The sequence below is a fragment of the Anas platyrhynchos genome, chromosome 7, assembly GCF_047663525.1.
Source record: "Anas platyrhynchos isolate ZD024472 breed Pekin duck chromosome 7, IASCAAS_PekinDuck_T2T, whole genome shotgun sequence".
Taxonomy (NCBI): Eukaryota; Metazoa; Chordata; class Aves; order Anseriformes; family Anatidae; genus Anas; species Anas platyrhynchos.
The window spans coordinates 19,760,207-19,776,800 of record NC_092593.1 but is presented as its reverse complement, the minus strand read 5'-3'; the positions used below and the strand labels follow the sequence as shown (position 1 = coordinate 19,776,800).

The 16,594-nt window shown below is 39.1% G+C and overlaps 1 protein-coding gene across 1 annotated transcript in view; it reads left to right on the top strand.

Annotated features, from left to right (window-relative positions):
* The first annotated feature begins 1,364 nt into the window (after window positions 1-1,364).
* The window catches only part of LOC101798011 (sodium channel protein type 2 subunit alpha), a 74,404-nt gene continuing 59,174 nt past the window's right edge, over window positions 1,365-16,594 (top strand). Inside the window, exon 1 of the mRNA XM_027461352.3 lies at window positions 1,365-1,516. The gene's annotated coding sequence lies outside the window, so the exon portion shown is untranslated. The remainder of the gene's footprint in view (window positions 1,517-16,594) is intronic.

Here is a 16,594-nt window from a genome sequence, read left to right as displayed (position 1 = left end):
GCTAAGGAAAAGAAAAAAAAATTGGAAACAAGATATTGTCATCCTATTCTCTCCCTCTCCAGCTTTTTTTTTTTTTTTTTTTTTTTTTGTGTGTGTGTGTGTGTGTGCTTTTTGTTTTAACTTTCATTGGTTTTCCCTCTGAGAGAAAAGGAAAAAGAATAAAAAAACTATTCTCTTCTTGCCTATGATCTCTTACAGTTGAACACTCAACATTAAATGCCTACGGAAAACCAAAGCATTTTCTTTGTAGTTACCAAAGGAAGGTAAGATTGCCTCTGGTGCTTTGTCACAGCTGCTCAGAATATGCGTGGCTCAGAGCAGCCAGACCGAAAGTATCAAACACTGTTACTGTACCTTGCAAGGAATACATGGCACAATACAGAATGCAATTTTTAAGTTTTTGTTTGTTTTGTTTTAAATGGAGAGAATATGAGATGCAATCTAGAAGTTGGCTTCTGACATTCAGTCAGGACGATTGATATTGTTTTAAGCAGGCTCTGTGTGGCTGGGGGCTGGTATGAAATCTGACACAACCAGACTGGGAGAAATGCCCAAGTATGCCACAGAAACATGACCAACAGCTGTGCTAAAATGGTAGAAGTGAGGGCTCCAATTCCTCCCATCATATGCACATGCTTCATCAGGATGATTGATAGATTGCGGGCAAGCAAATATGAGTGTAATAGACACATCACATCTGCACATTTTCAAATTCATGGCTGTGGTGTTTATGTATTTTTGCCAGTTCCCAAGAAGGGAAAGAGTTACTTTTAAGGAAGATGAGGGGACTTCAGGTTATTATCACAGACAAAAAATACAGAGTTAATTAATTTATCCAGTCTTGCAGATTAATAGAGGTCCTAAGAATATCAGATGGGGAATTGGTGCAGATGGTATACCCAGGCCATAGCCAGAAACCTCCAGGAATACGAGCCACTGATGTTGAAAGTGCCAAGGAGCCCAGGTGGGTGGATAAGTTGAAATGTTTTGGTTGTAGCTAGCTATCCGTAATGGTTTCAGACACACGTTTTAAGAACTAGAGCTGTCGGGTCTCGCGGCCTAATGCTGTTCCGGTGCCTACTTCCCCGAGGTCTGTAGGGACCTGTTGTCCATCACCGCGGTACCGGCGGCTGCCCAGCCGGGAAACTGCCGTGCGCCCGGCTCCGAGCACCCCCGCTGGCTGCTCCCCCTTCTTCCGCGGGGCCCCCTCGCAGCCGGACGCTCCCCCATCCCCGGGTACCGGCCCCCTGCAGCCCACCCCCGTCCTCACAGCGGCCCGGCCGCGCCCCGGTGCCCCGCCCGGCCCCTCCCGCTGCGCGGCCGCCGCCAGGGGGCGCGGTGGTGGCGGGGCGCGGCCGCCTCCCTCCGCTGGCGGGGCCGGGCGAGGCTCCTGGGGCGGTGGCTGCAGCGCGGAGCCGGGCGCTCGGGGCGAAGGGAGCCCAGGCAAGGCGAGGAGTGAACGGGACAGCGGCTGTCCCGCAGCACCGAGGAGGCGCGTACCTGTGGCATGGCAGAGGTGAGCAGCGGCTAGGGGGGGGGCTGTGCCCCGACTCTGTTCCTGGCTGCCGCTCGCGCATCCCTTGGCCCCCTCCTGCCCTCGGCCCGCCGCTGGGGGCGGCTGGGGCAGGGGGTGAAGGGAGGCAGCCTCATTGCCTTATCCCCTTGCCTTTTGATGGCTCTTCTGCTCCCCATCGCTGCGGCACTTGGCTTTCTCTTTTCTTTGCTCTCTCTTCCTCTCTCTTTCTTCCCCCTCTTTATTTATTTATTTTTATTTAGTATAAGCGTCCGGGGAACTGTTTTACCCATTGATCTCATACTTTCTTAGTCTCCACCCTTAGAAGAGAAACCCCAGTGCATCCCAAGTCTCCTCTGAGGTCCCCACTCAGTGTCTCCAGAACAACAAATAACATGTATTCTTCTTAATTTGCCATAAAAGATAGTTTGCAGCTGTGGGGATGGAGCAGGATGAGCTCTGGGTGGGGGATTTTGCTCTCTGCCATCATGTCCCCTTGGTTGCTAGGCAGTGGTGGCCGCATTTGTGGAAAGATCGAAGAAGTGCGTGGCAGAGAGCAAAGCAACAGGAAAAGCTACAATAAGCAACAGTATGTTGTCATGTCTGACACATCTTACTGGTGGGGAACCTGATGCACAGATTGCTCTTATGCACCTTGTTACCTTAACTCTACACTTTCTGCATCCCATCATTTATTCCAGAGAGAGCGAGGTGGTTTTACTTACCTAAAATGTTTGGTCACGACTTCTATAGAAATGGTAGTTATTTAGAGACATGTGCTTTGTGCTTTCTGCGTGAGTGGTACTGTTTCAGCGTCCAAGTGTCTTGGTAAGAAAATGAATGATGGAAGGAACCCTCGTACTAAAGTATATGATTGTTCATTGAACAGTCATGCAGGGAAAAGGTTTTCATCAAATTAATTAATTTCAATACACTTCTCCTGTAAATACATAGATTCAGAATTTGCAATTTAGGTTGAGTATTTATATTGTGTGTCTTGTGTGTGTTTGTCATTTGAAGTACAGCACCACAGCACTATTAAGGCATGGATTTTCATATGGAAAGAAAGGCAATTCTGACACAGCCATTTTCATGTCAATAGTGGGAGGTTAATGTCCCATAGTTTCTATGTGGATTGAAAATTTACCTTTTATTAGTTGTGCCTGATGGGTTGCAGTGTTGTTGTTATCATCCAACAAGCTGTTGGACACAAATAGAAAGAAGTCATCCTGTGTGTTGACTACAAGCTTTCCAGGAGAAACCCAGAGGCTCTTCCGCGGTTCTGGTGGAAAAGGGTGTGTCAGCAAGGGAAGGCAGAGCCCAGCTGCAGGCATTGTGCACAGAGGCTTGGAGCAGCTGGAGGTGGGCACCTTTGCCAAGGGCCAGGCTGGCCAACAGACAGACACAGTGGTTTCAGGTCATCTTCACCCACCCTGTCACCTGCATATGTGAGGGATTTAAGAGAACAATCTCATCTAGGCTCTTGTTTTTAATTCTTTCTTGTGTATTTGTGGTGGTTTTACCAGACCCAGTACAGTATTTTTAAAAACACTGTGGACTTTTAAAATGGTCTTTTGAAGGTGTATTTAATTTTAACATTATATGAACATTCACTTGATGAAAATGCAAGATTTGAGCAAGGCTAAGGCATTCACAGATACTTCTATATTATTCCTAAGAGACACAAAAACAAGGGTTTCCCATTTCATTCTCAAAACATTATTCAGTGTTTGCAGCTGAAGTTCAGCAGAGAGGAATGGAAATTAGTGAAATGGGTTGTATTGATTTTTAATTATACACATTAAAAGAAATGCAAAGTGTAGATAAATAGTATGAGACGTGAACAAATTACTGGGCTTCTAAATCGATTTTGTTAATCTCAGGCTTTATTACCAGAAGTACAATATTGATAGGAACAGTTTCCTCTTCAATATTTTATTTTAAAACTTATTTCTCTTGTTTGAGGGAAAAGACGGAGTTTTGACATAGTGTTGAACAGATGATAAATACTTGGCTTTTCTTTATATAAGCATTTATTTTTAATACATCCTTGCTACTAATAAGCAGCGATAGAATAAGAAAGACATTCTACCTTATTCTAGTGTAAGGAAACGTATCCCTGGGCCCAATCCGTTAAGCACATATGTCCTCGTTTAATTTTTTATTGGGACATTCAGTTGGGTACCTAGTACAGTGTGTCCTCTGGGAGTGCATACGTGCATACAATGCTCAACCCACAGAGTGGAGACTGATATAATTTAATTTTAAAGAAGATTTTTCACTTCTCTTGAAATAAATTATGCGCTCAGCCCAAGACAAGAACGTATTTATCAATAATAATCACAGATGTCATGCTCCTTAGAGACAGTTGAGTCATTCCCAATGTTGAGTGGTTGTACTGGTTGAAACACCCAAGTCCAAAGCACACTGTTCTGTTACCAGGGGAGAATTTCCATTAATTGTCTTGCTTCTCTTGTTAAGGCTTTTGTTATCATTAACTAGATTATTTCCAGATATGAGATAAACCCTTTCTCACGTGTCTAACTATAGGTTGTATATTGTCATGCTATGTAATAAGTTCAATACAAAGTTTTATTAAAATCTTGTGAGAAATCCGCTGTAGAATTAAGAACAATGGAGAAGTTTAGGAAAAAAAAAACCACAACATTTAGTTGTTGCATTCTGGAAGAGCAATACAAAACCAACCAACCAAACAAAAAAAACAACACAGAAGTTAGAATGTGTTTTCATATGTGAGTGGTAAAGTTTAATATAGTTATTTCATTAGGAGTTCTGTCAAAAATGGACTTCTTTGTTGAAAGTCGTCCCATGAAATTTTATTTCCTGGAGTTCTGTAAGTTAAATAAGGGAAAAACAAGAACTGCTCCAGTGAGTTTCTTGAAGAGCATGTACTTTTGTGACAAATCTGTGACATTTAAAGCATCAGTCCCTTGTTTATCTATGCTTTCAGTTGATCCTCTTGGGTTATTTTTATCTTGCTGAAATTATTGACATGTAGATCTAGTTTATTTTTTCATTTAGCCCGAGCAGTGTCTTTTCAAGAAGGTGCTTTTGTAGAACCATTATCCAATTGTTATCCTGAACTTTTGGACAGAAAATTCTTGTTTAAAATCTCTCAATCATAGAGAGAGAAGTGTGCTCATGAAGAGCCACAGTGTCCATCTGTGCCCTTGCAGTGTTGCCCACTGATGCAGGTGAGCTGGAGCACGTATTCACTTAGGAGCATCCAGGGACAGGCAGTGCTGGGTGCCACAGCAGCATAGGAACTGGTACTGCTGCCTGGCATCCTTGCCAGGTTATAAATTTCTGATGCTATTTATACTGCACCCAAAGCAGCAGGCAGGTTGTCTCTAGGCATTCTGGTCTATCCTGTAGGTACTTCTGAGAGACCACCAAGTCTTGCTGCCTGAGTTCCTGGTAAAGTCACGGCAAGCATTTGACGCACTGTTTGGCGTGTATCTGGACAATTCTGATTTACCATACTGGTTATCTTCATATAGAAATAAGTACATAATATGGTGAGAAGATACTAAGGAGAAAAAAAAAAAAAGTAAAACCAATCTTGAAACCCACTTGGACCTTATAATAAGGTGCATCACTTCATGATGCTGTTATAGATACTGACTTTGCTACAGTGCAGTTGCAAAGTTTTTTTGTGTGTGTGTTTGTGTGTGTTAAGTATGCTATTTGAAATCTGACTGTGCTCATAAATGTATCTCCAGTTCCCCAATGTATAATGCATGTCTCAGAATATTTACAACATCCTTGGGAAGTATTTTGCCTACATATTTTTCCTGTGTGTAAATAATTTCTAATTAAGTGGATAGGCCATGAAAGGTTCTGTAAGGCTGTATTCTCCCCTTCCTACTGCATTTGCAGCCTTTCCCTTCTTTCTGTTAGTAATTCTTGAGCATCTCATGCCTCATCTTTCTTACCATAGCCACCCTTGTGTCTCCCTAATTCCCTCCTCACTTACAGGCTGCTGCCTGCACCCACTTTGGTGATTGCCCTCCCAAGTTAAATAACACTGTGTAGTTCATAGGCTGACAGTTAGCTATGTGTGTAGACAAAATGTTTGATACTTGATTAGATACCAACTGGGAAGAAGCTTTTTTGTTTCTATTACCTACATGCTTAATTAGCATATGTATGCTTATTGGCTGCCCAGCTTGATTAAGTAGCATGCAAACCCTTTATAATAGTGAGAAATGTGTCTTCTGGGATGCTCATCAGCCAGTAAGGAAACGTTTGCTTTAGAGGCCAGCCACATAGAAGTGAGTTAGGCTTCTTTGCCCTAAATCAATCAGTGACATCTCTGGTACCTGCCTGTGAGCCGTGCATTTCCTCAGCCTTGAAGCCAGCAAAAGGTGCTGTGCCTGCTCAGCCCTTGTGTCTTCGTTCCAGCTCTACCTAGAAGCTACCTGTCTATCTTCTCTTCCAGAAACATCTATATTCAAGCAGGAAACCTCAAAAGAATTGAAATAAATATGATTTGAGCATACGTGGTATCTTCAGAGTTTTTAATGTGTTACAGGCAAATTAATTGGTACAGATGCAGAGGAAAACATGACATGCTGTGTAGCTGCAATGTGTTCATAAGTGTTCTGCAGCATTTTGCTGTAAAAACTTCTCATTTGCTACAAGTTTTACTGTATTTCTTTATATGGTGCATAAGGTGTTTTTAATTTTTTTCCCCCCTTACTTTGTAGTAGGGGTGAAGTGGATAGTCATTTTCCAGGAGCTTAAATTCCTGGATAGAGTACTTCAAATCTTCATTGTCTTTAAATATCTACACACCATCTGAGGAAAGAGGAAGGAGACAGTGGTGCTCTACAGATAGTGAGGTGACCTCTGTATTGAGGAAGACCATGTATAGAGGCACTGCTTAGGTATACATGGATGTAGAAACAGTGAAGATGAAGGAACTTTGTATTTAGAGTTATCTCGTATTAAGGTGCCATGAAAGTGACTGGCTTCCATACAAATCCATGAAAACTTGTCGGATCTTTGTTTAGAGACAGCAGATTCAGCACAGTTAGAGGAGGCTGGTCCAGGAATACTGCCATTTACTGGCTGGGTAAGAGACAGCAATTTTCATTTTCAATCTACTTTTCTTCCCTTTATGCCAGCAACAAATAAAATTCATTTTCTGTTATGCTATTTCTGTCTTGGGATGTGAATTCTGGCTTTTGTGTAGAACAAGGTGTTGATGAGCTGTGTTGAGTTTTTGTTGAATGCATGATTTATTTTTTTTTTTAGAGGTTGTAAGGTAGTGGTTTGCTTGACCTCTGCCTGCAGTCAGGCCTGCCACTGCTGGATTCCAAGTTATTGGTTAACATAGCCTGTATTTCTTTGGTAGCCTATGCATGGGATTTCTAAGGATGTGACTACCTGACATAATGAACCATTGTGTTAGATAATTTTGAGTGAACTTGTGAATTTCTCTAGGCATTTTACAGGGCAATGAGCTCATGAAAGCTATGTTTCTTTTTCAGTTGCTGTTTCCAGTTCTTTCTAGGGATTTGTATGCTGTTTTTTATTGTGCAGTTTCCCAGAATTCAAGTTTAGTGCCACTGTTGTGGTTTAACCCAGCAGGAAGCTAAGCAACCCACAGCTGTTCCTTACCACCCTCCACAGGGGGACAGAGGAGAGAATTGAAAGTGTGTAAGTGCAGAAACTCATAGGTTGAGAAAAAGATGGTTTAATAAGGAAAAAAAAAGAAATGAAAAACAAAAACAAAAAACAAGGAAACAAGTGATGCACAACACAATTGCTCACCACCAGCCTACTGATGTCCAACCAGTTCCTGAGTAACAGCCCCATGCACACCTTGGACAACTCCTCCCAGTTTTATTGTTCAGCACACCACTGTAAAAACAATAAAACAAAAATAAAACAAAGGATGTCCCTTTGGCCTGTCTGGGTCACCTGTCCTGGCTGTGTCCTCTTCCAGCTCCTGGTACACTCTCAGCCCCCTCACTGGCAGGGCAGCATGAGAAGCTGAATGTCCTTGGCTCTGTGTAAGCACTGCACTGCAACAACTAAAACATCAGCAAATTACCAACAATGTTTTCATCCTTAAATCCAAAACACAGCACCATACCAGCTACTAGGAAGAAAATTAACTCTGTCCCAACTGACACCAGGACAACCACTACGTTCATTTAGATTTGATATTTTATACCACATTTGATAAGAAAAAATATATATTTAATAAGTTGAATTCAGTAATCCTAATTCACTGAATTTTATTTTTCTTCTTGCAGGGTAGTTGCTGTCATTTTTAGAAGGGTTTACCCTATTTTTCACATTTATGGGTCTTTGAAAAATTAAATCTCAGTTTACTCTCAAGTTACTCGTTGTTACCCAATACTTTGTTGATATCATGACCCTTAACTTCATCTGGGAAAAGGTGTTTCAGGATTAGAGTGACACCTTCGAGGACTTTTTTTTTTTTTTAAGAATTAAGTAAAATAAATGAGAATCGCTAAGTTTGCAGACCCTTGTAGTCATAAAAACTTGCATCACTCGAAGGGCATACAACAGATTTATGAATATACAGTTGTTTTTTGTTTTCTCTTGTAAGACAAAGTCTGTCATGTGGAAGATGTGATATAAAGCTTTTATGTTGTAGATACTTGTGGTTGATACTTAATGATGTTTCAGAGATGATATTTAATGATATTTTGTAGCAGTTTCTGTGGCTTAAAAAAAGATTATTTTGATAATTAGATGTAATAAATTGAATGAAAGAAGAGTCCATTTGTCTGGTGCACAAAATAGCCATGATCACTTATTTTGTATTTCTTTCCTGCACTCTTCTTCCGTCTCCTGATCCCTAGAGGCATATTTTATTTTCATCTTGTTGCGTCGTTGTCCTTTCACTAAATTCAAGCAGTGTTCTCTTCTCCTACATAGTGGTGATATATTTCATGGATGATGAAAAGGAATTAAGTAATGACTTCCAGATGTTTTGCTGCACTAAGTAAACAGATACTTAGCAGATACTGTATTTGTGATGATGTACACTTATTAGCATAAGTATTGCTAATTAATCACTATTTCTCTGTTTAGGGTTAACGGTTTGGTGCAGTGCTACAAAACCAAGAGTGTCTCGTTTTCTGCTGTAGAAAGTTGATTTAATTTTCGATAAAATCTTCAGGCACTTGTTTGTTGTTTTTTTTTTTTTTTTTGAGAAGATATATGTATAATCAGAAGAGAGTACTTGTGCTTCTCATCCTTTTTGTTTTGTGGACTCCAGAAAAGAAATTCCAGAGCCTTTCAGAAATACTGCTTGTCTAGATTGATGTGAATTGGATCTTCTTTGTGCACTTTCTGCTGCATAATGCTTTCCGTACTTTTTCTCTGGATTTCTTCAGTTGATCACAGGGCCAAGTAGACCAGCAGCCTGCAAGACATAAACAATTGTCTAATAGTTGTGAGAAAGGCATAGGGTGAGAGTTTTTCTGTTAATCTAAAACTGTCGATTTGACAACTCTGAGAAATCATAGCAATTACTTAAAAGTGAAATAATACTGCATAGATATGCTGGACAATTTTCTCATCATTTTGCTGAGGGACAGATATCAAAGGAGGGTGTTCTGGACTGAAACCACAGTCACTCCATTCTACAAGCGAATCTCAAATTTTTCTATTGTAATACACTTTTTAGTGTTTTTGATTTTTTATTTTTTTTCCTTTACTGCCTGTATACCTTTCAAGTTGCTTCAGGTTTAAGAGAAATGTAAATAAGTAAATTACTTTCTGGGGAGGGTGCTGTTTGCTGTTTTTTCAGAGAAAGGTTGACAGTATATGGAAGTTGAACCCCATAAAAAAAAAAAAAAATCAGAAGGAAAATAGTATCAACCATTTATACACTTCAGAACAGCAACACCCATAGCTTTAAGCAAATAGTGTCATTTCTAGGGTCAGGCACAGGCATTCTGTATGTTTCATAGCAGTACTGATGCCTTTTTCTAAAGCTTTTACATTGATTAAAAATTTAATTAAAAACTCTAGAAGCAGGACAAGAACCCGACATGACACCAGTTTCTTCTCTGTTTGTACTTGTTGATGCTAGGATTCTAGTACAATCCAAATTAGATAATCTTCAAGTTTTTCAACCAAAAATCTGCCCTGGTCACTCAGATTAGGAGAATGCCCTTCCCATTTTGGAGAAATGGGCCAAATCATACTAGCTTGGTCCTATGTTAAGTAATTTGATATATGTAAATGTGCTTACTGGCAAATGAGGATTGCGTGCTTGCAGGTATATTTTAGAAGCTCATGGATGTTTAATTTTGCGGGGTTGAAAAATTCTCTGGTAACTGATTTTCTAAGAGTGATTGTTTTATATGTAGATATGTATATATAGAGAGAAATATTACTGATATAGAGAGAAATATTACTGCCTTTCTTCTAGTTTCTTAAGCAGCATGATTCTTCTGGTTCTTTCTCAAATGCTGTAACAATCTGTTCATGCTAGTTCTTTATTCACTTTTAATTTTACAATGCTGAGCATGAATTTGAAGATACTCAGGAGCTTTTTTTTCTTAAGCTCATATATCTGTTATTTTGCTAAGCTATAAAATATACACATCTAAGAGATTCAAGGAAGAGAGGGGAAAAGAACGCAGGCACAGACTAATAGTCTATTCCCCTCTGCTGATGAGTACTTCATTAAATTATTTATTCCTACTGTATGACTGGGGAGGAAGGAATATGGAAGATTTTGCAGATGAGTGTCATTCCGCATTGCTGATAAAGTACAGTGAATCTGGTGGTCTGGTCTGAAACAGCTGCTTTATTTTTGTCTGAAAAAGAAAATGGTGGTGAATTAAGTTTAAAAAAAAAAAAAAGGGGGTGGGGGATTAAATCCAAATGCTGCATTCTGTATAGTGTTATGTGTGGTGTTTTTTTTTTTTTAGTAAATGTTTTTAGTGAATGTCTAACAATTCCGTTTGAAATTATACTGTGGTTGTACAATATAATGGCTGCTTTCTGTAGCAATGTAGCACTTTGGGGCAAAGACTCCCTTGTTTCTAGGGAACTATGTACTACTTCAAGTGTATTAAGAAAACATTCTTAAAATTGTATATTTCTATTATGAGCAGCTTTTAAAACATTGTATTCATCTACAAAGATTTCAAACACCGAAATAAAAGTAGCTCACTGAAACAAAAAAGCTTGTGATGAAAGCTTTATGCATGGCAACCACGGATCACAGATTTGTTCATGTTGGAGCTTTATCAGCTCTCCTGCTCAGAGCTGCTCAGTGCTGAAATCAAACCAGGTGGCCTAGAGCTTTGTCCAACCAGGTTTTAAAAACTTCTGAGGACAGAAGTTTCATGGTCTTTTTGTGCAGTAGCTTATGATGAGGTGAGAAAACACTTGGTATCATTTATATATGATTTAATGTTTCACTGACAGAACGTGATTATTAAAATAACTTTATCCTTTGCACCCAAGCCAGTTCAAATCACATCTATTTCCAACACATACAATCATGTGTGAAATGTAGTTTCAATAAAAAGATGATAATTTCTGTCTTCAGTTCTGCTCAGCAGTGAAGTAGCCAGCTGGTGGCAGATAGCCTAGGAGATGTTTCCATGTGAAGATCTGGGAAGACAAAACAATTCCCCACGCACATTTTATTGATTTTGGATATTGTGTATTTATTGGCATTAGTTAAGATGCACACTTTCTTGATAGTACTTACTGCGTAATGCACCCAAATCTTGTTCTTTTGTCTGGTTGTCTGTTGGACAGCATCTAAACAACAACAACAAAAACAGATGTTTTGAGCTAATCTGCCTACCCTGTACCTTGTCCAGTGGCCAGTTTTCAGTTCAGATTTTAGTAGTTACCTGCTTACGCTTAGAAGCTGCTCATTCAAAGCTGTTAATTCACTCTGGGTTGTTGCATGGAGTCATCTGTTGTGAGTTACTGTTACTGTTGTGTGCTGACCTCTTAGATTAGTAATCTCATCGTATCTAAAACTTGACTCCTAGTTTATTTTTCCAGTGGAGGCTGTTGATGAGCACTTGGACCTGGCTAGTATATCTTAGTTTTCTTTGAAAGGTTAACACTGAGGAAGCCTGGCTTTCATCAGGGTAACTGAAATCTTTTGTGGGCAAATGATTCTGAAGTCTCACAACCATACCAGGTGCCCAGGTGTGCTCAATTCAGAAGCCTTGTGGATCACTGGATTCGAGGCAGGGGAAATTAATGATTCCAAGCAAGAAGATGGTCCTGTGACTTCTGAGTAGGTATGATTGGCAGACACTTTTTCTATGGCATTTCTCTTGAAGTGAATGGCACGCATCATGATAACCTGCTTAGTGTCCACTTTTTTTTTTTTTATTGCAGCTGATGCAATAATTGCAAATATTTTGATTTTTTTCAAAGTTTGTCAAAATAAAAGTCATTAAAACAACTAAAACAACTGTCTCCTTGCATTGAATTGCGAGGTGAAGCCGTTTAAATTATTTTTATGTTGTCAGTGACTGAAAGAGTATATTACACCAAAACACTGCATTTATTTTTGCCTACAGATTTTGATGAAATAGCTCATAGAAATTAATCTTTTTCTCATTGCCTTTCCAGAATCTTAATTGCTGAAATTTCTGTTTCTCACTACCTATAGTAGTGACATCCTTTAAATTAGACTTTGATCCATATAAATTGGTTTCAGAATACAGTTCCCTGGTTTGATTGTAGTAATAATTCATTAATAGCTATTAGTAATTTCAATATTTGTTAACCTCTCAGTGCTGTATGTCTTTTATTACTGCCTCTTACTCATACATAAGCTTGCAATTGATAGCAGCCAGTGCATCCTTGACTTTGAAATGTGAAGGAGAAAACCTTTTCAGTGCAAAGTAAATGATTATGAAATTAAACTCCTTCAGATCTGGATTTCCTTTTTCATTCAACAGGTTCTGTTGTTTGATTTTAGAGAATACTGCCATGTCTTTTTATTTGTTCATCCTTTTCCCTGCAGGTGCAAGGCTAGTATAACTTTGAGGTTTTGTTTTAAAATAACTTGATCTAGTTGAGTTTATTTTGTGTTGTCCATAATTGTTTATGCAAACTAGAAGGGGAATAATTTTTCAAAAGCAAGTAATTAAGAAAAGTGAACTAAAGCAGGAGATGTGTTTCCAAGTTTCCTTCAAAGCCTTAGTTTTTGTGGGGTTTGTATGGTTTTCTGTGGTGGAGAAAGATTTCCTGTTTTATTCCTGTTCATTGGATGCACTTTCAGATAAATTCTAATGCAAGGCTGTCTCAGAATACAGGGTCAAGTAAAATAGAAAGCCAAGTAGGGAAAAAAGGGACGAGGGAGGACAAATCCTTCAGAAAATACAAAGACTTGGAGTCAAGCCCTGGAGAAAACTATTGTCAAAACTATCTTGCAGGTTCCGTTGTTCTGTAATCATAGAATCATAGAATATCCTGAGTTGGAAGGGACCAGTGAGGATCATCAAGTCCAACTCCTGGCACCACACAGGTCTGCCCAAAAGTTTAGACCATGATATGATCATGTTATGATCACATGAATGACTGAAAATGGCTGATACAGAGTAAGTGAATTAACATTGCTTCCAGAAAAGGCTTGGTGGTCGTAGGGAAAAAGCTTATTTCAAAAGAAAAACAAAACAAAAAACAACAACAACAAAAACACCAAACAGTATATTCCTTAAGAAAAGTGAGTAAAACAGTGGGAGGATAACAAGTGCAGTGCTTATTTGATTGTGAAACACCTACCATTATCATTCTAGGCTCACCAGGATATTTAAACACTTGAAATTCAAGAAACTTGTTTTCCATGTTTCTTTTCTAATCTTTCCTTCTGTGTTTCTTTAATATTTTTTTTTTTGAAGTTTTTGTATGAACTGTTCTACAGACTTGGGAAATGAATAATACTTGTACTTCCTTATTCCCCAAATGCATCTACATTTGAATGTTTATTAAGGTCATATAAACATTCCTTAATAAACATATAAATGTTTATATGTAAACAGACTTTGTACTATTTTAGTGGGTAAGAGGAAAGAAAAAGGGCAACTGAGGTTGCCAGATAAGAGTCTTTTTTAATTATTATTATTATTCATTCCATCCTTTTTAAGAATCATGTCACAGTTCTGCAGGCTTTGGGGGCAATCACTGTTGTGTTACCTCAGTTACCTCTGGGGAGGACATGGGGGTAGCCAGCATCTTCGTCTATTCCTGCTCCTGCATTCTGGCTTTACCTGGGAGGCAGAGTGTGATAAGGGCACTCCTCTGTGAAGAACTGAATAAGAAACTCTTGAAGTATGGTATTTTCTTGTTGCTTTATTAGAAAATAAGATGTTCTGCAGTTTGTGTTGGTTTTGGTTTATGTTTTGTTTATTTTTAGCACAGATTCAAATATTTAGAAAATAAATCTTTCTATGTATGAAATGGATGCAGTAAAAACAGTGGCTTTAGGATCTCCTTCCTGTGGAAGCAAGTTTAGTGTTAGCTGGAAGTAGGTTAGTAAGCTGTTGTCAATGGAACCGATTCAGACATCTGCTTTAGTCTTGGTCTCTCTTCTGTGATTTCCTATCATGTTGTGTTGTTAAAGTGTTCTAGCATGTTTTCTCATTCCTTCTTGTGCTGTCCTGCTCATTGGGAAGCAGGTAGTGAACTTTGCCAATGTGCTTGATGGCTCCAAAATCTGCTGTAGCATCACAGCACTGCATTTTAGGCTGTTAAACTGAATAATTGGTATTGAACTCTCATCTCAGTTTTACAGGCTTATTCTGCTTCTGTGGGTTTTTAATGGATGCCATGAGTAAATATAATATTTTTTTTTTGGTTCTAATGAAAAATCAATAATATATTGGAGGTGCTAAATCCTTTTTGGACCTGACAGGTGAGCCTTTTTAAGAAGAACATCCTGCCGTACATCTCTGTTATAATGAATGCTGATGCAATTTTCCGTTTTCAGGGTGTTTGCATGAAGATACATAAACACTGGTAGAATGTATTTGGGAATTTTGCCTCTCTATCACTCTAATCCAAGCCAGGTTTTACTGATCACCTCCAGCCTGTATCGATTTGCAGAACAGCAGCTGATCCTCTAGAAAATTAGACAGGCACAAAAAGTAGACTCAGATTACACTAATGAGCCCATTAAGTGAGGTATAGGGAGTCTGTCTGGCCAGAATGTAGAACTGAAAGAAGTCTGGCTGTACTGCTTGCTTTATTTCTTTTGCAGTCAGTAGCCAGTTTTAACCTCCTTTATACTTGGTGTGGATGAGAGAAATGCTTCCTTCACCCCCCTGCGTTGTTTTTTTTTTTTTTGTTTTGTTTTCCAAAGTCTTGTCCTTTCCCTCTATCTAAGGGAGAAAACCTGAAGGGAATTGTGTTTGCAGGCTATAAAGCTTGTAAGATGGACTAAGTGCACAAAGCACAAGTTCCATAAAGCACGCATGCTTTCTGAAATCTTTCATATATGTCTGTTCAGTTCTGCTGTCTCAGACATTTTATATTTTAGTACATGGAAAATCAAAGCAGAGCAAAAGTACTGATTTTTAAAGTAGTCCTTAAAACACCTAATAAAAATCCTCCCATCTTTATTATAGCATAACAATGCATAATACCAAATAAACTTGAGGGTTGCTTCAGAATTTCAGCAGGTTTAAAGAAATGGGAAAACTATTTTGTACTGTAGGTAGATATATTTGTTTTGCTGCTGTGGTCTAAAGGAAACAAGAACATAATTGAGCTTTCTGGTACATTGAAAACCATGGTCTGTGTACATTTTAAGAATAAAAGAACATGGTTTTTGCCTGTTTAAAATCCAGTGAACCATAGGTTTGGATTCTGCAATGACTTATATTGTTAATAACAATTTGTTAACAACTTTTATCTTGTAAGGTTTTGTTACACACTCTGCTTTTTTATAATTATTCAGGAGGACCTAAATATAATAATAAAAAAGTCTTCCTTTTTTTAAACCTTGACTTGGTTTGGCTAATTCTTCATGCCCATTGTTCAGGAGGGAAGCTTTCAGCAGCAGTTATTTGAGAGCTGTGGTGATTCAACATCATTTTTTTCTGTTGGTTTGCAATGGTGACTTGTATTAGTAACGGTCAAAGACTGGAACAAAAACAGAGAAAGAAATTTGATAACAGACCAGAAAAAGCTGCAGGAAATATTCCAGTGCCACCTGTTTTTAACACAAGTCAGGGACCTGAATGAGCAGGCAGTGCTGAACCCAATAGAGAGCTGGAAAGAGAAACCTGGGCTAGCACAAAGAGTAGGCCGGGATGTGGTGGGTAAATTATTTACTGAGGCACCTTGGGACATCTTGAAGAGATGCAGTGGAGGGGAGGGAGAGGAAACCTGAAACAGACCCCATGAGCCTACGGGGTTCTGTATGTAGGCCATACCAGGAGAGTAACCTTAGCCTTGTTCTGAGCTGGACTGTGGACTGTCTCAATTCCAAATGTGCTTCCCAACCTCATCTTTTCTCTGACTTTTGTACCATTATTTTACATAACTGGTTATGAATACAATACCAGAGATTTGTCAGAAACAGGCATCTTAATTTTTTTCAGTTTAGTTGCAATCGAAAGAAACTAAGTCATTGACTTCGGACATAGCATACATGTTCCCTTTGTGGAAAAAAGCATCTTCTAACTTCCGTGTAGTTAGTTATAACTCACAGTAACACTTTCTGCATTACTGAAAGTTTAACAGTGGGTGTTTGTGCCAGCACTGAGTGGGATCCGAGTACATTGACTTTAATACGATATAGGTAAAGCATTCAAGATCATTTTGTCTTTAAATCAGTTTTACGGGAAAGTTATTGGAATGGGGATACTAAAAGTTTGAGTCATGTAGCAGTCTAAAGTCTGAAAAATGAATAGCAATTGGAATCACAGAATGGGCGGGGTTGGAAGGGACCTTTAAAAATCATCCAATCCAACTGCCCCACCAAGCAAGATTACCTAGAGCACGTTGCACAGGATGGCATCCAGGCAGGTTTTGAGTATTTCCAGTGAAGGAGACTCTACAACCTCTCTGGGCAGCCCG